Below are 22,369 nucleotides of genomic sequence, written 5' to 3'. Positions count from 1 at the left end.
TAAGTCATTTTAATTCTTTCTCTTAAATGCCAAGGGAGAGGCACAAATGAGCTATGATACATTCTTCCCGCCAATCCCGGGAAATTTTGGGGACAATGGTCAGATAAAGCAGTAACAATTTGCCCTTTAAGCTATAGACTGCTGATTAAAAAATATATAGATTCTAAAGGCTAAAACCTTAGGCTGGTCTCAAAGTGAGTGAATGGATAGGATTTATTTGTGTAAAGAGAGAAGGAATATTTCCTGACAGTATGTTTGGCTGTCTTGATTATAGTTTGCTCTTGACTTACCCATATGTTTGCATGTTTCTTCAGTGAGGTGTTCTGCTTTCCCATCATCAAGATAACATTTTCCTTAGCACCCTTCCAACATTAATCCTTTCTCCCGCTGATTTAAACATCACCTTGCTCACTTGGATCATGGATTATTCCCTCAATTTTACTTCCTTTTTTGTTCCTAGATTAGTGCTGATCAGTTCTCTACTCAGCCACTAAAATTATCTTCCTTTGATTTAAATTTGATCTTACTTGTCTCTGTTCTAAAAATCATTCAGTGGTTCCTCATCTCTTCGTTAGAATCTTTGAAATCTTACTAGGGTGTAAAGGCCCAGTCTTTGCTGGATCCTACTTTGTTGTTTTTTTCCTTTGTTTACATTAAATGCTGTGATCATACTAAACTTCCTGCTATGCTTTCACCCCCTAATCTTGGCACTCATTTACTCTGCCTGAAACTCTTCCCATAACTTGAATTCCATTTTTTAAATTCTTTTTCTTTTCTTTTTTTCTGGTCCTGGGGCTTGAACTCAGGGCCTGGGTTCTGTTCCTGAGCCTCTTTGTGCTGAAGGCTAGTGCTCTACCATTTGTGCCACAGGGTCACTTCTGTCTCTTTCTGTTTGTGTGGTACTGAGGAATCAAACCCAGGGCTTCATGCATGCTAGGCAAACACTCTACTACTAAGCCACATTCCCAGCCCTGAATTCCATTTACTTTATACAATATCTGCTTCATACTCTCCATTCATTATTCTGTAATGTGACGCAAAGAGCATTGAGAGTGGAGGCCAAGGTTTAACTCCTAACCTTTGCTAAGAAATCTTGTGGAAATTCTTGACCTCTTCCAGCCTTCATTATCTTTATTGCCAACGTGTGATAATGCCCACCTCTCTTATAAGCCCATTAAGAACATCTATCGACATACTATACACAAAAAAATTCTATAAGCATGTCAGCCAAAGATGTTTGGTGTGGCAACGTTTGTGATGACAACAAGAATGATCCCAAGGAAGCATTTAGCTTCACTGCTCAGGTGACCTTCCTGAACCATCCAGGCCAAATCAGTGCTAACTATGCCTCTGTCCTGGATTGTCATTCAGCTTAAATTGCTTGCAAGTTTCCTGAGTGGAAAGAGAAACTTGAACAGAGATCTTGTAAGAAGTTGGAAGCTAGTCCTAAATTCCTGAAGTCTAGTGATGCTGTCATGGTTCATATGGTTCCAGCAAGCCTTGTGTATGTGGAGAGCTTCTCTGACTATCCTCCTTTGGGTCATCTTGCTGTTTGTGATAGGAGACAGTTGCTGTGTGGCATCAAAGCTGTGGACAAGAAGTCTGCTGGAGCTGGCAAGGCCACAAAGTCTGCCCAGAAATCTCAGAAGGCCGAGTGATTATTATTATCCCTAACGCCTGTAGCTTCAGCTTAACCAGTGGTGGAAGAAAAGTCTCAGAAATGTTTGTCTTAATTGGGCATTTAAGTTTAATAGTAAAAGACTGGATAATGATAACAATGCATCATAAAAACTTGAGAAGGAAAGGAAAAAATTCTATAAGCACTCATATTCCATGCTCATTAAATTGTTATGCATACTTCTGCTGCATTCACTCCTCTTCCTTCTCACCTTTCTTGTGATCCTCAGCAGTTTTTCTGGAATGTTTTTCATGTAAAACTTTATTTTTTTTCATGGGATGAAGATTTTTCTGAAGAGATAACAGATGTTTTTACCAACACATCTCCTGCAAATCAGACAAACTGGCCAGGGTAAGTTATTACTTCTTGGTGATTGAGATTCATTTGTGACACTTCAGTGAATAAAAACTGAGATAGTAACCATTTACGATATGGAAGTAAGAGCGAAAGCCTTGCTCTTTGTTGGTGACTTGTGAGCTATGTGCATATCCAAGGTCAGAGTGGGCAGGGAGGTGCTATATCCAGAGAAATATTTAATACAACATATATTCCATTGCCTGCTCATGCACAGGACATGGGATGCTTTTTCCTTTTATCCCTATCTTTCCCAGGCTCAGGAGACATTCTGTAAACCAGTACGCCCCAGGCACACAATGCTCTCTGGACAGAGGGAACTGATATAATCAGGATGTCCTGTTTGCTCCTAAGTCCTAGGGTAAGGACCCTAATACTTGATCTTTTTGGTTGTTGTTGTTATTAGAAAATAAATTTTGTTATGGAATGTCTTGGGTAAAAGAAAGACATTCCTCAAGCAACAAAGTAGCAGAAAGTTCCAGGCCAGCCTGTTCTAGCAGGGTTATAACTCAAAAAGAAAAAAAAAACATAAAGAAATACATGTTTAAAATCTACTGAATGTAAGAAAAAAAGAGTACAGTTTCCTGTGAGTATATAATGTCAGAGAGTTTCCTGGAAACAGTAGCCTCTAAAATGGGATGATTTTTTTCTTTATAGGGAAATAGTAATAACATTTATTATTATAACCACAATTCAGTGACATTCAGTACATTTCCAGTATTGTAGAACCATCACCTTTATCTTATCCCAAACATATCCATCACCCTCGACAGAAATTTTGGGCCATTAAACCATTCATGCCTCTTTCCTTACCTCAACCCACAGTAGCCCTGAGTTATTTTCTGTGTCTGTGAACTTTCTTACTCTTGGTACTTTATTGTTGTAGTCTGAATGTTTGGATTTCCATAATTTTTCATATGGTAACACTTGATCTTTTATTCTTATCCCCTAATGTTTGCTTTCTCCATGAAACCCTCTCAGAACACTCCTCGGGAACTCATCTTCTGCAGTTCAAGTGCATCTCTTCACTATTCAATCTAGTATTGTTTAAAAATGGTCAAATTTAAGAAAAGTCATAAAAAGAATATAAACAGTATTTGTGTGCTTTTTATGAAAATTCACTATAGTTAACATTTTCCTTCTTTCGCTTAATCACTTATTTGTGTGTATGTTCTCTTTGTGGACATACATTTGAGATTAACTTGTATATATCATAGTCCTCTATTCCTACATATTTTAATCTTGCTCTCCTCAGGATAAAAATGTCCTGTTATTACATATCCACAGTAGTTACCGGCTTCAGTAAATTAATCACAATGCCATACTTTTGCTTAATCTTTGTCTATATTTCAGTCTTGACAATTGGCTCAATTCTGCCCTCTCATTTTTTTCTCCAGTACTAATACCAGTACATGATCATGAATTATATATAGTTGTGTATACTTGATCTCCTATAGTCTATAATAATTCTCTGCTTTTCCTTTATAACATTACTATTTTTAACAACACAAGCACCTGCTTCCATTTAGTAGCTAGGATTAGAGGTATGAGTGACTGCTGACTAGCAAATGTAGAGTTCTTGAGGGTTAAATTGTGTTATTTGTTTTTGTTTTTGTTTTTTACAAAGTATGAGGCCCATTGTAAAAATTGCTCAGTGTTGATGACCCTATATAAACTAGCTTATTATCCCAAATATACATGTAGATGTTCAATAAGCAGATATGTCTCTATATTTTTATACTAGGTAATTTGCTAGGTGCTAGGGAAGTAATGATGAGGACATAGAAAAATCACAAGAATAAAAGAAATCATGTTAATAAATATTTTTGAGGTCAATAATTCTCAATGTGGTCCCTATGTGGCAATTCTCAGAAGGCAGTTTTCAAATAATTGAAATTTCAAATAATTTCAAATTGAAATAGAGATACAGGATATAGCAGGGGCATTGGCCTGGTTGTCTGCACACTAAGGATGTAGGGAAATGTGCACTGGAGCATGTGGTTCTGGGAATAATTTTTTAATACTTTTGTTTACATTTTTTACCTTTTTTCTCCAGGCTAGCAGGCTTCATACCTTGAGCCACAGCTTAATTACTCACTTTCTTTTTTCTTTGTTCCTTTTTGCCGACCTTGGGGCTTGAACTCTTCTGCCTGGGCCCTGTCCCTGAGCTTCTTTTGCTCAAGGCTAACACTCTACCACTTCAGCCACAGCAGCACTTCCAGCTTTTTCTAAGTAGTCTATTATGTTTCTCGGACTTTCCTTCCTTGCATCAAACTGTGATCCATAGAACTCAGCCTCCTGAGTATGAGTAGCTAGGATTACTGGTGTGACCCTTTGGCACCTGGCTAGGTTTTTCTTATGTTTTGGTTCTGGACCTAGGGCTTGAACACAGGGCCTGGTCAGTGTTGTTTAGTTTTTGTTTTTTATTTAAAGCTGATAGTCTATTTGAGCCAAAGCTCACTTTCTGCCTTTTTGTTGTTGTTTTTATTCTTTGTGTTAATCCCAGGGCTTCAAAGTGGCCTGGCCAGTCTCCAGTCTCCATGCTTTCTCCCCCTCCGCCCCCCCCCAAGTTAGCAAGCACTACATCTTTAGCCAGTGCACAACTCTTCCTTTTTATTTTTGGTTGTTGTTTTTATTTCTTTGTATTTGGCTTTTATTTATTTATTTATTTTGGCTGGTCATTGGGGTTGAACTCTGGGCCTGGGTGCTATCCCTCAGCATTTCAGCTCCAGGTCCTCTACCATTTGAGCCACAACACCACTTGCAGCTTTTTTTTCTGCTTATGTGATGTTGAGAAATCGAACCAGGGCCTCATGCATCCAAAGCAAGCAAGCCCTCTACCACTGAGCCACCTTCCCAGCCCTGGTTTTCATTTTTTATGGTGATCCTAGGGCTTGACCTGCCAGTCTTCTTGAGGTGTTGGGCTTTTTCCCCCCTCTAGGATGGAAGTTTTACAAGTTGAGCCATAGCTCATCTTTTTTTTTTTTTTTTTGGTGGTTAATATTGTAAGGTCCGCTCCTGGATGGCAAGCAGACTCCACCCTCCTCACAGCAAAGTCTCCATCCAGTAACTGCATTACCTTGGGAACTGGGACACCTGGAAGAAGTCACATTTGCATCCACTGAGGTCATATCTGAATTTGATGTGGCCACACCTTTCTCTGCACGTACCCTAGGTAAGGCCTAGCCCAGGCCCAGACACTCTCTCTCTGCTCTCTCTCTGCTCTCTCTGCTCTCTCTGCTCTTTTCTAGCTCTTTCTTCTCTCATTCCTCTCTTTCCCAACTCTCTCTCATTCGAAGGCTTTTCCCAGCCAGGTGGAGTGCCAACCTTGCCTGGTCCCAGCAGGTCTACTGAATAAAACTAGTCCCTTACCTGAATAGCACATGCATGGTGCTGTTCTTACTCGGCTATCTCTTTTTTTAAAACCTAACAAGTGAGATAAGTGTCCTATGGCTCTAACTACTCAGGAGGCTGAGATCTGAGGACCTCAGTTGGAAGCCAGCCCAGACAGAAAAGTCCTTGTGAGACTCTTATGTCCAATTAAGCACTCAAAACCCAGAAGTGGCGCTATGGCACAAATGGTAGAGCACAAGGCTTGAGTTCAAAGAGGCTCAGGGACAGCACAAAAGTCCTGAGTTCAAGCCCCACAACAGTCAAAAAATACAGAAAGAAAAAAAGTACTACAGGAAGCCAAGATGACTATCCAGACAGCTTGGTATTGGCATAAGAACAGACATCAGGACCAATGGAATAGAATTGAAAACCCAGAAATGAACCTACAGACCTATAGACATCTAATCTTCGATAAGGAAGCTAAAACAATAGAATGGAAGAAAGACAGCCTCTTCAGTAAATGGTGCTGCTAAAATTGGTTAACTACTTGTAGAAAACTAAAGCTAGATCCTTATATATCACCTTGCACCAGAATCAACTCCAAATGGATCAAAGACCTCGAAGTCAAAGTACACACTTTGAAAACATTACAGGATGGAATAGGAGAAACCCTAGGTCTCCTCGGCTCAGGCCAAAATTTTCTGAATAGAGACCCGGAAACACAACAAATCAAAGAAAGGTGGGACAAATGGGATTGCATGAAGTTGCAGAGCTTCTGCATGGCAAAGGACATAGCTAGCAAGATCAATAGAAAGCCCACGGATTGGGAGAAGATCTTCACTAGCCATACAACAGACAAGGGTCTCATATCTAAAATATACTTGGAACTCAAAAAATTAAATCCCCCAACAACAAATCCTCAAAGAAACAACTGCCCAATAAATAAGTGGGCTAAAGACTTAAAGAGAAACTTCTCTGAAGAAGAAAGAAGGATGGCCAATAGACACATGAAGAAATGCTCAACCTCCCTAGCCATAAAAGAAATGCAAATCAAAACAACATTGAGATACAACCTCACTCTAGTTAGAATGGCTAAAATCAAGAACTCTAACAACAACAGATGCTGGAGGGGATGTGGACAGAAGGAAACCTTACTTCATTGTTGGTGGGAATGTAAACTTGTTCAACCACTTTGGAAAGCAGTATGGAGGTTCCTCAAAAGACTTCACATAGAGATCCCCTATGACCCAGCAATCCCATTTTTGGGCATTTACCCAAATGTTTACAAACAAGACCACACTAAAGCTACTAGCACAACTATGTTTATTGCAGCATTATTTACCATAGCTAAGATATGCAACCAACCCAGATGCCCCTCAGTAGATGAATGGATCAAGAAAATGTATATATACACAATGGAATTCTATGCCTCCATCAGAAAGAATGACATTGCCCCATTTGTTAGGAAATGGAAAAACGTGGAAAACATTATATTAAGTGAAGTAAGCCAGGCCCAAAGAAACATAGGTCCCATGGTTTCCCTTATTTGCAATATCTAGTATATGTATGAGTCAAGCGGAAAAGGTCAGATAATGTGATGTTAGGAAAATGAATCCTTAGATATGTATTCAAATGTTTTTTTTCCTTTCATGCATTTGTTTCTAACGCATTTATAAGATTATCTCTTTGTAGCTTTGTATGTCCCTCCCCCACAGTATAACCCTGCTTTTACTATATTTGATGTCAGTATAACTTGTGTAGGAGATGGGAAAAAACAAGTCGTTTAAGGATACAGGTAGACCTGTTGCAACAATGAGAAGTACAAATTGTCATGTCGAAAACGAGCTTTACAATGTTGGTGGGGGGGCTAGCGGGGAGGATTGGGTGGGCAGATGGGGGGGAGGCTGGGAAGGGATGTTAAGTGTAAACAAAGGAGGAGGCTGCAATGCTTGATAAGAAATGTACACATTAACCTGCCCATGTAATTGTAACCCCTCTGTACAGTGTGTTCACAAAAAAATAAAAATAAAATAAAATAAATAAATAAGGAAAAAAAAGAAAGTTGAGAGCCAAGGTTCAAAGCCATTCTAGGCATGAAAATCAATGAGACGTTTTTCACCAATTAACCAGCAACAGGTAGGAAGCAGTAGAGCTCTACCCTTGAGTAAAACTCAAGTTTTAGCCCAGGAGTACCATAAATGAAAAGAATTCTCATTTACTTTCCTGCCCAGGCTGGATTCAAACCACAAATGCTCAGATTTCAGCTATTTGAGCAGGTAGGATTATAGGTGTGAACCATATTTTTAAAATCTTGAATTGGCTCTAATATTTTTGTCCTTCTTTTCATTAATTTATTATTCTTTTTCATTTTTTCATAAGTTTGGGTCATCCAGCTTATTATTAGGGCTGGCCACTGTTTCTGAGGTTTTTGTTTTGAAGTTTTTTTTTGTGGATTTTTGTCCCAACCTGCAGGACGTCAATGAGGGCGATGAACCTAAACGAGAAGGAATGAAGGGACAAGAGACATGAAGAATGACAGCAAGACAGGGATTCTGATCAAGCTGCAAATTTTTATTTTTCACACAGGGGTATTTATATGCTTGGAATAAGGAAGCTTTTAAATTGGCCATTAAGGAAGCTTTTTCATTGGCCATAGCAGCTGCAGGATGTTTGCGTAGGGCAGGGTGAAAGGGTGGTCATTAGCAGCTGCAGGATGTTTGCATAAGGCAGGATGAAAGGGTCGGATTTCTGAGAGTGGTTCTGTAAACTCAGCCACAAGATGTTCCAGTGAGATAGTCAAGCCTATCTTCATGTTGAGAGACTCCTTTTGGATCTCAACAGATTTTTTTTTTTTGAGCTTGTTATAGTACTTGAACTCCAGGCCTGGTCATTATTCCTAATTTTTTCTCAAGACTAGTAGGCTTCCCACCTCAAGACAGTTCAAATTGTGGCTCTTTATGTATTTTTCTTTCTTTCTGCATTTATTTTAGGTGATGCTCTTATGGTTTGTACTCAGGACTTGGGCATTTTTTTTTGAGTTTTTGTTGTTGCTGTATTTTTTTTTTCTTCATTGCTGGTCTTAGGGCTTGAACATAGGGCCTTAGCTTTTGCTAGTCATAAAATCAGGGCAGAGCCACTGTGTCTGAGGTTTTTCCCTTTTCTTTCTCAAGACTAGCAGTGTCTATGGCTTGAGCCACAGATAAAGTTCTGGCTTTATTTATTTATTTATTTATTTTCATTTTTGTTGCTAGGGCTTCAACTCATGACATGGCCACTCTCCTGAGGCTTGAAGTCAGGGCAGGGCCATTGTGAATGAAGCATTTTTTGTATTGTTTATTCTCAAGGTTAGCATACTTTAACAGCTTGAGCAACAGCTGCATGAATGGCTTTGTTTATATAATGTTCTCTACCACCCCCACCAGGCAAAAGTTGTAAAGTTCATTTTTGAAATAATTTCTTGTACATCTCATTGTTGCAATAGGTCTAGCTGTAACCCTATTTAAACAATTTGTTTTTTCCCTTCGCCTTCACAAATTACCCCAACATCAAATACAGTGAAAATGTGGGAGTTATTTATTTATTTGGTTCTGGTCCTAGGGCTGGAACACAGGGAGTGGTGACTCTTCCTAAACCTGAAATCAGGGCAAGGTCACTGTGCTGGAGTCTCTCTCCCGTGTCCTGAGCAAGGCTGGCAGGCTCCAAAACTTAAGCCACATTTCAACATCTGGCTTTGTAAAACAAATTTGGTGATTCATAAGGGGTAAGTTTCTTATGGAGGAGCTGGGAAGTGGCTCAGTGGTAAAGTACTTGCCTTGAGCTGAAGAGCTAAGGGACACCATCCAGAGCTGGAGTTCATGCCCCACAACCCACAAAAACGAAAAAAGAAAAGAAAAAAAAAGCTGAGTGCCAGTGGCTTACACCTGTAATCCTAGCTACTCAGGAGGGTGAGATCTGAGGATTGCAGTTCAAAGCCAGACTGGGAAGGAAAGTCCATGAGACAATTATCTCCACTAAATCACCAGAAAACCAGAAGTGGCCCTGTGGCTCAAGTGGTAGAGCACTAGCCTTGAGCTGAAGAGCTTAGGGACAGTGTGCACGCCGAGTTCAAGCCCCATGACCAACCAAAAAAAAAGAAAGATTCTCATGGGAAGACAGGGACATTAGCCAGGTTCTAAAATCAGAGTATGGTGATTCGAAGCCAGCCAGGGCAGGAAAGTTTTTGAGACTCTCATCTCCAATTAATCACCAAGAGCATGGAAGTAGAATAGTTCTAGTCTTGTGCAAAACAGCACAAGTTCAGGCCCCAGGACTAGCACACATAAAACCTAGTGTCATGGAGCTTCCTGCCCAGGTTGACTATGAACCACAATCCTAAAATTTCAGCTTCCAAAGTAGCTAGGATTATAGGCATGAGCCACTACTTAAAAATATTTCATTGACTTCTCTCTTCTTCTTTTGCCTTCTTATTATATTGTTCATTTCGTGTGTGTGTGTGTGTGTGTGTGTGTGTGTGTGTGTGTGTGTGTGTGTGTGTGTGTGTGTCCTGGTGCTTGTTCTAGACCTTGAACTCTGGAGCCTAGCCACAGTCTCTGAATTTGTTTTACTTTTATTTTTAATGCTGTTTCTAGGCTTTGTATTCAGGGCCTAGTCCCTGTCCCTGAGTCATTCTTTTGTTGCTGGTGGTGGTGGTCCTAGGGCTTGAACATAGGGCCTGGTCACTTCCTGGGTTTGAAACCAGGGCAGGTCCACTGTGTATGAGGGTTTTTGTTGTTCGTTTTCCCTCAAAGCAAGCAGTCTCTGTGGCTTGAGCCACACAGATCAACTTCTGGATTCTTTTACTTTTTGGCAGTTCATGGAAGATAAAAATCTCATAGAATATAAGAGTACTGTATCAGCAACTGAAATCTGAGGATTGGGGTTGAAAGCCCGGGCAGGTAAGTCCGTAAAACTTATCTCCATTTCATCCCCCAAAGAAAGGAAGTGGTAGAATGCTACCTTTAAGAAAAAAGAATTTCTATTTCAAGCCCTGGGTTCAAGACCCCTACCTGATACATACTCACAAACTCGTAAGGGACTTTTCTGCCTGGGATGCCTTGGAACCCAGATCTTCAAATTCTGTCTTTTGTGTAGCTTGAGCTCCAGGTGTAAACCACCAATTCTCTTGGCTTTTGTGCTCATCTTCCACTCTGATTTTTATTTGTGTTTTGTATTTAATTGATTAATTATTAGTAGTCCTACCCTATGTATCTGGGCCTGGTCACTGTTATTTTGCTTTTTCATTCAAGGCTGTTGCTTTACCACTTGAACCACAGCTCTACTTCTGGCATTTTTGCTGGTTAGTTGGAGATTAGAGCCTCATGGAATTTCCTGCCCAGGTGGGCTTTTAACCACCATCCTGAGATTTCATGCTCCTAACTGGGATTACATGTCAGCCACCAAAAAGTGCCTGGCTCACTCAATTTTAATATTCTTTTTTTTTGTGGTTGGTCATGGGGCTTGAACTCTGGGTCTGGGCTCTGTCCCTCAGCTCTTCAGTTCAAAGCTAGCGCTCGACCACTTGAGCCACAGAGCCACTTCCAGCTTTTTTCTTTTTTGCTATATGGTGCTGAGGAATCAAACCCAGGGCCTCATGCATGCAAGGCAAGAGCTCTACCACTGAGCCAACTTCCCAGCCCTCAATTTTAATATTCTTAATAGGCTCTTACAGTCTTTTTATTCACATGATGATGATGATGATGATGATGATGATGATGATGATGATGATGATGATGTGCTGGTCATAGGTTTGAAATCAGGGCATGGGTGCTGTCCATGATCTTCCAGTTGAACCTCAGCTCAAGTCCTGGACTTTTCTTTATTTCTTTTTGCTTCTTTCTTGGTGGTTAATTTGAGAGAATTGTCTCATAAAAAACCTTGGCACTACTCAGAAGGTTGAAATCTGAGGATTGTGTTTTCAAGCCAGTCCTGACAAGAAAGTCCAAAACACCCTTTTCTTTTTCTTTTTGTTGTTGTTGTTGTAATGACAAAGGTGAGGTGCAGTGGAGTTGCAGTTTCATTAACAGGTAAAAAGGATGTTTGCTTTTGAGCAATAGCCTCCCAAAGTACACTGCCTCCTGACTAGGGATGGTCCACTGATAGTTAGAATGACTTGTCTTCCTTCTATGACCCTATTACCCTGGTAACCGATTGTTTACAAAGATGTGATCCTGACACCTTAGCAACATGAGAAGGGACAATATCATTCCTAGGTTGGGATGAAAACCAAGTGGATCCCCCCATTTGGTGTGCTGCCTCGCTCTGGGGGGCCAGGATGATAGTGCACCCTTCTGTGAAGAAGGAAAATGACTTGAACAATTCTGTACTCTTTGTTCATTTCTGACAGATGAGGGCTGTGGATAAATTCATGGACTCACCTAGGGACAAGCAGGGAATTTTCTAGGATCTCCATTGTGTCTAGGAAGGAAGGGCCTCAGGTTTTGCTGCAGAGAGATGCATCCTACAGTGCGGTTGCAGCAGCCCTGGCTTGCTCCAATGCCAGTGATTTCACAGATCAGCAATATACCTGGACCCAGGAAATGTCACCTTATGCAGATGAAATAACTCTCAGGACATCTGTCCTGATGACCATGGAAGCCTATGCCAGTGCAAGCGTTGGTGACACAATTCTGCTCATGTGGCTGGGAGTATGGAAGTGGCACAGGTGTGGATTTGAGGTGTTGGATAGCACACGTGGTGTATGCTTTCTGCTCTGCCCACCACATGAGTAAAGGCAATGCTGGATTCTGTCTGAATTTAACTGGGGTCTGAGGGACTGTGGATTTTCTGGGATGCCAAAACTCCCAGGGGGACATAGGTTGAGCTGGACTAGGTGAAAGGGAGTGAAGGAAACCTCCAGAAAGAAGGAAGTCTTGATTCTCTTTAAAAGTTCCTTTAATGCTTAAATTTTAATGAAAACGGGAAATAAATGGAAAAAGTGATTCTAGATCTCAGTTTCCTGAATAGCTAGCATAACAGGTGTGACACTAGTACCCAACTCACTCTTTTGTATCTATTGAGTTTATTAGGTTCTAGACACTGTAGCAAGGAAAAAAAGAAAAGCTTTGTTTTGAAGGTCTATGCCTTTGTGTGTGGGGTTGGGAGAGGGTAGGGAATGTATACACATAAATATGTTTAAATATATGATGGAAAAAATATATTGAGTGATGTGCTAGGGAGGAATGTTAGCAATTTGCAGTGATGTATGAGTTCAGAAAAGCCTCATGTGGTAAAGTGACTTAGAAGAGATCAAGGCAACTCATCCAGGCCCCAGAATCAGGTAGAGTCATGAGCTCGAAGTATGAGCACCTACACCTGGGTCCCCTCCCATTTCTGGAGTTCCCTCCATACAACTGGCCCCTCCCTCTCTCTGCCCAGACCCACCTGGACTCCCATCTACCTCACTTCCTTTTCCCTCAGATCCTCCTGCTACCAGGATAGTGATGGAGGTCATGTGCTCCCTCTTGGGGGAAATATCGCTTCTCTAATAAACCTTGTAATAATCTTTCTCCTTTGCCTTCCTGCTTCTGCATGGTCCCCTTGCATGGATTTTTGTCTAATCCTCTTACATTGGTCGCCCCTGTGGGGATAGGCTCCCCAGTGGGTTTGATCCTCCCTCCACTTCGGAAGGAGGTTCAACCAGCTTCCCTGGGACCTATGCTGAGATCCTATACGCCAGCCACCAGAGGACCACCAAGGTAACTTTCTCCTGACTGAGCGCTCTACCAGCCCATCCAACACTGCTAATTAAGTCCCACTCCAGGGTAAGTGAAAAGTTTATCTGAGGTCTGCGTTTCTGATTCTGATATCTCAGTGGTAAGGGTACCTGGGCCTCTGTGACTTACCGAGCCCCCCTTCCCCTCATCAGAGCCAAACCTTGGCCAAGTGCCAGGGGCCTACCTTGGCCCAAGGACCCCTCCTCCATGGCCCAAGGAATGCAAATGGACAAACATGAAGACATTCTCCACTGGCAGGGCCACCACCCCCTTTAGGAGCCAACCTGTACTGTGGAGAACACTCTAATATAGGCCCATGGCATCAGGTCCGTTACCATGGGAAGGACACTAAATTTCTTTACATTAAGGCCACCTGGGCCTTGGAGGGCTTCTGAGCCCCTTCAATCAAATTTTGCCCCAAATTTAAAACTCCACTTCTGCGAGTGCTTGGGCAGATAGCTCTGGCTCTCTCTCTCTCCCTCTCTCCCTCTCTTCCTCTCTCCCTCTCCCTCTTTCCCTCTCCCTTGCAACTGAAGGTAAAAGTATGGATGAGTTTAAGTTTAAACTCCTCCTCTGTGTACTGCTTTTGCAGTTTCCCCTCCTCTGCAGTCTCCCCTGTGAGGCCCTCCCCTCTTTTGCAGCCTCCCCCACAAGGCACCCTCACTTCTTTGCCCTTCCCCACGAGGCACCCTCACTTCTGCGGCCTCCCAGTGAGGTATACTCCTTTTTGCAGCCTCTTCTGTGAGGCCCCCACCCCTGAAGGACTTCATCTGTGAGGTCCCCACTGCTCTGCGGGACCCCTCCTCTGCCTTTGTAGTGGGGGTGGAAGCTGAAGCTCCAGTTTTGCCAGAAACAATGCATAAAGCATAAAGTGACTCCATTTAGGGTATCATCTCTTATTCTTTTCCATGGTTTTCCATGGTCAGGACTGACTTTGTCCTGGCCATTGTCTCAACATCCATTGCTGGGATAGCTTGTCCCGGTTGGCATTTACGGTTTGGACTCAAGGCCTGGGCACTGTCCCTGAGTCCTTCTGTTCCAGGCTAATGCTCTACTACTTAGAGTCACAATGCCACTTTCAGCCTTTGGCTGGATAGTCCTGGTTCTGTGCTGATTAGTAGGGAGATGGAGTTTTAGAAGGATTTTTTTTGTGCCCAAGATGGCTTTGAACTTTCTTACAAAAGCTCTTTTTATTTCCAGCTAAAGCAACAAGGAGATCAATGAGATGGAGGTTACCTATAACTTGTTAACAATTGACTAACAATTACTTGTCAGAGATTTTTAAAAGAAAGCCCAGTAGATGCTTTTAACCTGAGACTGATTGGCACTCTAAGTACAGCCCACTGCCTCTGGGTAGCCTGTTTAAAGTGGCTTATAGACAACATTTAACCTATAACAAATGTACAGGCCTTTTCTTGGGCTACAGCAGCATAGCCTGTTTAACACCCTGGTTTATAAAAGCATTTTCTGTCTGGCAGAGGAATGCCTACCTATGTAGGCCTTTAGACAGATCTCAATAGGAACATAATCTCAGCTTTACAAGCTTTTCAACAGATGAATTTAACCAGCTCAAAAGTTACTGCCAATTAGGACTTTGAGCAGATACAGGGGTTTTGGGATTTACATTCTACAATCTTAGCTTTTACTACCCACTATCACAGATCTCTGGAAAGTTTTGCCCAGTTACACCAACATGGGTGATAGGAATGTTTAAAAACTTATCTTTCCATGACTTTCTGGCTTGATCAATTTTTTGGAAGACAAAGCTCAAGTAACTCAGGACCTGATACCACTTTTGTCATCCAAACATTTGTTTGTAATTGCCTCTGAATGTTTTAACATTGTCAGGGTCCCTGGAGTGCCTTTCTTATGTTGGGATAAATACATCTTTGGCACTTTCCTTGGTCAGTCGCCGGACTTGAACTCAGGGTTTGAGTACTGTCCCTCAGCTCTCCAGCTCAGGACTAGCACTTGGCCACTTTAAACTCCAAAACAACTCAGCTTTGAGCACTCTGTTGGCAGATTAGAGATGACAATCTCACAGGGACTTTAGTCTGCCTGTGCCTGGACTGGCTTCGAACGACAGATCAATGAGTTGTTTTTTTTTTTTTTTACAAACAGTCACTTTGAAAAGACCCCAGACCCCAGAATACGTTCATCCATTGAGCTCTTTAAGAAAAACCACTGCCCCTTCCCCTACATAGCTAAGAGAGCAAGCAGGACGCAGGCAAGTCATTAACCACTGAGTCACCGCCTGCAGACCTCAGCATGACTCTAACACATGCCCTAAAACCAGGCATTCCTGAAAAATAGCCGACCCTCCCGTCCCTTCCTGTAAAACTTAGCTATAATGGCAGGGTAGGTCAGGAGGTAATAAATCACTTGTCAAAATTAGGGAACGAACAGTTTCGGTGCATGACGACCAGCACAGACTTGCCGGGGCAAGTACCGACACGTCAGCTTTCCCCCAACCCCACCTGCCCCATCTGGCCAGCTTAACCTGACCAATCCCCACCCTGAGCGTAATTTGAAATTAACCAATCAATACTCTGTAACCAAGCATCTTGCTTCTGTAACCTTGCTTCTGCTGTCCATAAAAAGAGGGTGCTTTCAAGCACTCGGCGCGCAAGTCTCCCGATAGACTATGTCGCCCCGGGTACCCGTGTAACCGGTTCTCAGACATTCAACCCGAACCTTGTGGATCTCGAGGTTGAGTGCACCTGGGAGCCGAGGGCTTGCCCAAATAAACCTCTTGCTGATTGCATCCGCACAAGTGGTCTCGTTGTTCCTTGGGGAAGGGTCTCTTCTGATTGAAGGACACCCCACGCCGGGGGTCTTTCAACTTTTACTCCAATTAAAAGCAACAAAGATGGTCATTGGAAGTAGTTTTATAAGCATGGTTTTACTTATTAAATTACATTTGACAAACGTGTCCTATCTTTTACTGTGGGCCTTCCGGCAACTGTTACAAAAAACTTTAGGGGCAAACCTGAATAATCCTATTTTTTTTTTTTTTTTACTTTGAAATAAACCTTTAGGAAAATTTTATCTTTTAAACTTGTCTGGGAGGTCAGCCACTCCCCACAACTTCTCAAATTTTTACAAGGGGGATGTCATTTTAAATCCTTTTTGTGAAGTTATGTTAATTTGCATTTAAATGCATCATTGAAACACTGGGCTGTATATTCTTTGCCTGTAGGCTGTCCTGTGGGCAGTGAATAGAAAGAGTGGCCATATTTTTTTTCTGCAGTCTGAGTTACCTTTAGGAATTTACCTCCAATTGTAAAATAGTATAGAAATCAATTTCTATCCTTTGCTCATACACCCTGTATGGTCTAACTTCTGGCGATTAACATTTACAGAACCAAATATCTAATGTGGCTTGTGTTTTACCCTTAATTAACAGGCTTTTGGTCATGTAAGATGAAGCAAGGCCAGAGTCTGAGAGAGACTGTGGCATCTCCCAGCATGTATGGACTGTTGCACCTCCTGTTGGTAACCTGCAATATTTCTACATATACTGGTTAGAGACCTGGTTTACATTGTCTTTTGCAGGCTGGTGCCACTGGTTTAGGCAGCTGTGCCTGGGCATAGTCACTCTGCTCCCTTGATCTTAATTGAAGTTGATCGGCACACAGGGGAGAAAACAGAGAATGAAACCCTTAGCTTTAGTTTACTAGCCATGGTCAGTGTACAATAGTTAACTCTTAGCATAGATGGACATAGGAATGACATAATTCACAGCCAACTTAGTTACCAATTTCATTTACTTTGTAAAGGACATTGTCTTTTTTAAGTCCTTTTCCAAGGTCTTTTAAAACTGCCTGTTTTTTCTTTGGCTTAGTCAGGTCACAAAGTTTTAAAGCAATTTAGATTAATTCACAGCTTCCATTGACAAAGATTTTTAGTAGGCAGAGTAACCTTGAAACCATAATCACTTACATATAGTCAAATAAGACACAGACAGACATGTTTGTGCACAGATTATAGAGCATGCTTAGATTTTAAAATAGACTTTTAAAGTTTTGAAATTTTAGTGGAACTACTTTTCTAATTATGAAGGAACCATGTGGTCAGTTTAAAATACAAAACTTTGCCAACAAGAAACCAAATGAACAGGAGGCAATAGGAACATACACTTGGCCTAGCATAATGGCACCACAGGACAGGGGAGGGGGAAGGGGTAGTACCAAGCTGAAGTACCAAGATGCCAATTTGGCACATCCACCACTTGCTCAGTGCTAGAAAGAAGATTAATACACTTTTGGTAATATCCAAACTTGTTGGCCTTTATTTCGGTGAGTTTAGACTTAAACTCACCCATTTTCTATCTAATGAGTAGAAACAAGCAATTACTGGTTACATTCTTCCAGGGCTTAACCAACGCGTTTAGCATATGAAATACTTGTGAAAGAGGTTACAAGCAGGTAATTTTGGCAAGAGGGAGAGTTTAAGGGGAGGGGGAGAGAGAGAGAGAGAGCTACTTGCTCAAGCACTCTCAGAAGTGGAGTTTTAAATCTGGGCCAAATTTAACTGATGGGGAACCAACAGCCCTCCAAGGCCAGGTGGCCTTAATGTAAAGAAATTTAGTGTCCTTCCCATGGTAAGTGACCTGAAGCCATTTGCCTACAGTAGAGTGTCCTCTACAGTGCAGGTTGGCTCCTGAATAGGTGGTGGCCCCACCAGTGGAGACTGTCCTTATGTTGGTCCAAGGTGGGTCCTTGGGCCCTGGTAGGCCCCTAGTGGCTAATTCTAGCACTTGGCCAAGTTTTTGGTCAGATGGTGAGGGTGGGGCTCAGTTAGCCCAGAAAGGCTCAGGTGGCCTTACCACTGATATTGGAATCAGAAACCCCGACCTCAGACAAACTTGTCACTTACCCTGGAGTGGGAATTAATTAGTGGGGCTGGATGGGCTGGTAGAGCGCTCAGTCAGGAGGAAGTTACCTTGATGGTCCTCTGGTGACTGGAGTGAAGGATCTCAGAATAGGTCCCAGGGAAGCTGGTTGAACTCCCTTCTGAGGTGCAGGGGGAGCAAATGCACTGGGGAACCTATCCCAGTATGGAGCCACCAATGAAAGAGGATCAGACACATCCATCCTATGGGACCATGCAGAGGCAGGCAGGCAAAGGAGAAAGATTACAAGGTTTATTAGAGGAGCCATATTTCCCCCAAGAGGGAGCACATGACCTCCATCACCATCCTGGTAGCAGAAGTATCTGAGAGAAAAGGAAGTGAGGTAGATAGGAGTTCTGGTGGGTCTGGGTGGAGAGAGGGAGAGGCCAGTTGTATGGAGGGAACTCCAGAAATGGGAGGGGGCCCAGATGTGGGTGGAGCTGAGGACCAAAGGTGAGCAATCTACAAACTGCAGTTCAAAGCCAGTCCAGGCAGAGAAAGATTATCATCTCTAACTAGCCAGCAGAGTGCCAAAAAAGTGGGCAGAGTTGCTTTGGAGTCCGAAGTGGCAAAGCGCAATCCTTGTACTGGAGAGCTGAAAAACAGCACTCAGGCACTAAGTTCAAGTCCAGTGACCAAGGGAAATGTCAAGGTTGCATTTACCCTAACATAGAAAGAGGCACTGCTGGGACTTTGGCAATAATGTTTGGCTCTTCTAAAATTGATCAGAGCTGGAGGTCATGGCAAGCTAGTTTATAAGCATGCATAACTGGGCAAAAACTTGTCAACCATTTGTAATAGTTGGCTGTAAAAGGCTGAGTTTGTGAAATGTGGGGAATAGCTTAAATCCAAACTGCTCTGTATGTGCTTAAGACCCTAATTGGCAGTAAATTCTGGGCTGACACTAACCAAATAAATTTGTTTAAGAATAAAATATGAAATTGTTAGGACCAGATCGAAAGTAAACAGATAGGGTATTAATTAGAACAAGGAAGGAGAAAATTCAAATTTAACTGAGACAAATAAGTCCCAGGTAAGCAGAGAAACATTGGTATAAACACCAAAATAAAACAAAATTGTGGTCTGATAATTACTAAAAAGATCATTTATATCAGGATTTAGACCAAATGTTAAATTTTCAAAGATAAGGGCTTAAGTAGAGAGTTAAGCACCAGGAGCTACACTAAACATCTGTATGCCAAAGGATGGGCTGTCCCACCTAGGCTATTTGAGGAGCTAAACAATGCTTTCGCCCATTTGGGGAGGTAATGTTTTCCTAGAATTTCAAGGTAAGACTTGTCCCACCTCCAGGCCTTGAAGCTGGGTACAATGCCCCCATCTCCAGCCTAGATACCAGGATGTCTACAGGCAGTTGTTTGGACTCAACCACCCTATTTGCCTTAATGCAATTTGTAATCACTAACTGTTAGTTCTGCTTTTATAACTTGTTTGTCAATTACAAAACTGCCACTGAACACCTACAAGTGGAACTTCTTATGGATCTTACCTTTAAACATCCTAGACTATTTAAATCTTTTACAAACCAAAGTACTAAACAGGCTATGCTGCAATAGCCCCCCCCCCCCAACAGGGTCCATACAGCTATTAAAAGTTAAAAAATTATGTCTAAACTCTAGTTTGGAATAAAATGTAATTAGTAAAAAGTTGTCACCTTGACAAACTACCCCACACCATATTATAAAAGCCAGTGTACAACCAGAAAAATATTAGGGGAGTTTACTAAAGTTAGTCCCCAGGAAAACTTCTTTAATCAACCTGTGTAGACTAATGCCAACTGTTTACACACCCATAAAACATTTAAGCTTCAATTATAAAAAAAAAAAAAAAACGAAAAAGGGGAATCCCCAAGGGAAACTTTTGCCTTCACCTTATTTAAATTTTTAAAATTTCACTCAAAGTGATCCTTTCACTAAAGCTGAAAAGCATTTTATCCCTCTAGCACCACCTCACTATCTATTCCCATATGGTTTAAAAAATTTAATCAATGAAGACTAAGAGTAATGCCCCATAAGGGAAAACAGTGTTTCTATCATTCCAGATGGATCCACTGGCAACATCTGGGTCCCTTTTTGACTCATCCGACCTCCAGAGAAGCAAAAACAACACAACACAACCCTGAGGAAGAAGATCTAGTACGCAGCTTCGCAGACCTAAGCTTTAAGTCCCGAGGAAGCCATCATCCTTATCTTAAGAAAACCAGCTTGACCCCACCAACATGGGGTCAGAATAAGGTGTTGACACAAGACCGAAGCCACCCTGGTCAGTACAAAAACCCCTAGAATACCTGAATATCTGTTTTGGCCGTGATTGCACTGCTTGTGAATACATCTGCAGTGAACATGCATATTGGGCCTATGTCCCTCACCCACCATTGTTAAAATTAGTGGATTAGCTAGACCAAGGTCCGGTGGCGTATACAAATGACAGCACGTATTTTCCGCCACCATGGGATCATGCAGACCCTACTCATCCAGGTGAGGAAGGAATACCTTATATTATTTCCTTAGGATTTGAGTCTTTACCACTGTGTTTAGGGACATCACCTTGCTTACCAACCAGAAGACAGGTATGGGCATACATCTTGCCTGATGATAAGATCAACAATCATATGGGGCTATTCAGAACAAGTTCCTTAAATTTTATTGGTCAGGATCATTCTTATACAAATAAGACTGGGCAACCACCTAACCTAGTATGCCAGGACATTAATTATTGAATTGGGTTTATGTTTCTATTCAGTGGTCTCAGTGTCAAAACCCTAGAGGAAAGATTATACAGCATAATGATAACATCTCATTTATAGATTGAGGTCCTCATGGATGTTTCATTGCCAATTATTCTGAAAAGCATGTTGGTGATTGGTATACTAATAATTCTTCTGACGGTGACGTCTATACAATGGAGTTATAAATCATGTAGAACCCATTGGCTTGCTCACCTGACATGATGGAGGCCTTGTGCCTCGTAGGCCACATATAAATTTCAGGGGACACTTAGGGCCTGAGCAGTGGCATTTATAAAACTTGCCACCCAATTTTATACAACTCAGAATTGGATTGGTCACTTTACTAGGGCCCATGAGGCAAATTATACATTTTACAGGAACCATTCTTCTACTGTACAGGGTTGTATTAAACTTTCCTATGTACTAGCCCACAGGGACAGTGTCAATCAATGAGAACCCACACAGCCAGGACTCTTTACATGCTTAAATCATACTATTTCTTTTAATATGCCTTCTCAGTCTCTCTTGATATTAAGATCTCGCTTAGGGGTCTGGGTGCCTGTTAACCTCACCCGACCTTGGCAGGAGAGCCCCACTGTTGGTTTGTTGAAAGGAGTCTTCCAGCAACTGCTGAAGAGAACTAGGAGATTCCTGGGTCTGAGTGTAGCTGTGATCCTTGAAATGATTGCTATCACCATGACTGCTGCGACTGCTGGAGTGGCCCTGCATTCCTCCATCCAAACCAAGGACTTTGTAGAGAAGTGGCTGGACTGTCACCAGCTATGGACTCATCAGCACAATATTAAACAGGACATTGATTCCCGTCTGAACACACTGCAACACAGGGTGCAGTGGATGGGAGACTAGATAATTGATCTGCAGAAACAGCTAACCTTCAAGTGTGATTAGAGCTCAATAAACTGTGCATCACTCCTACTTGATTCAACACTTCTAACATTACTTGGCAGGGACTTCACTACCACCTGCCAGTCTTGCAAGGAAATTTGACTTGGGACATCCACTAGTTACAGCAGGAAGTCATTGAGACTTTCTTGGCACAACTCCCTGGGGTGGGATATGAAGGTCTGGCTGAGGGAATTGCATCTGTGCTAAACCAATTGGACCCTCGTACCTGGTGGCACAGTTTTAAACATAGTGTTTCTACAGATCGATTGCATTATGTCTTGTCAAAATATTGCTGTCTACATTCCAAAATAGTTTCTGCAAATCCCTCCTGCAAAGGATCTCTTGCTTACAGTTGTACTTAAAAAACAAAAAAGGGGGGAGATGTCAGAGGCATCGACTGGCATAACCCCATTTGTTGCTGTTTCCACAGTGGGATCTGGGGACACGATGTGTGGTATAGGCAAGAAGGGACTACACCATGTGGGTATAGACAAAATTTATTGAAACATCACATGCTTATATACAGCACACAAGCAGGAGAAGTAAATCTTCAGTCAGGGGCAGAGAGTTAAACAGTTTTATGGGAGCACAGGCAATGAGAGTTTAAACAGAAAAAGCTAATCCTTGTCAACAAATGTGGAGCAGTTCCACTAATCAAGGTTGTAAAAGTAGGTAAAGCACAGGTGATTACACATAGGGGGAGTCTC

General features: G+C 42.0%; 1 long non-coding RNA gene across 6 annotated transcripts in view; it reads left to right on the top strand.

The window, feature by feature from the left end:
- The window catches only part of LOC138822507 (uncharacterized), a 34,170-nt gene extending 12,296 nt beyond the window's left edge, over nucleotides 1–21,874 (top strand). For 2 of the 6 annotated variants that reach the window (XR_011370524.1, XR_011370522.1), the window contains 7 exons: nucleotides 1,963–2,029; nucleotides 2,290–2,393; nucleotides 5,043–5,207; nucleotides 8,963–9,125; nucleotides 10,215–10,299; nucleotides 20,070–20,290; nucleotides 21,342–21,874. This is a non-coding gene — a long non-coding RNA (uncharacterized lncRNA). Of the gene's footprint in view, nucleotides 1–1,962; nucleotides 2,030–2,289; nucleotides 2,394–3,013; nucleotides 3,100–5,042; nucleotides 5,208–7,837; nucleotides 8,753–8,962; nucleotides 9,126–10,214; nucleotides 10,300–20,069; nucleotides 20,291–21,341 lie in introns of those variants that run through there. The other 4 variants (XR_011370525.1, XR_011370523.1, XR_011370526.1 and 1 more) reach the window with 4 other exon arrangements.
- The last annotated feature ends 495 nt before the right edge of the window (nucleotides 21,875–22,369 follow it).

Source organism: Dipodomys merriami, unplaced genomic scaffold, assembly GCF_024711535.1.
Source record: "Dipodomys merriami isolate MVZ:Mamm:240054 unplaced genomic scaffold, mDipMer1.0.p SCAF_1112, whole genome shotgun sequence".
Taxonomy (NCBI): domain Eukaryota; kingdom Metazoa; phylum Chordata; class Mammalia; order Rodentia; family Heteromyidae; genus Dipodomys; species Dipodomys merriami.
The sequence above is the reverse complement of the archived record's forward strand: the minus strand, read 5'-3'. Positions and strand labels throughout refer to the sequence as shown.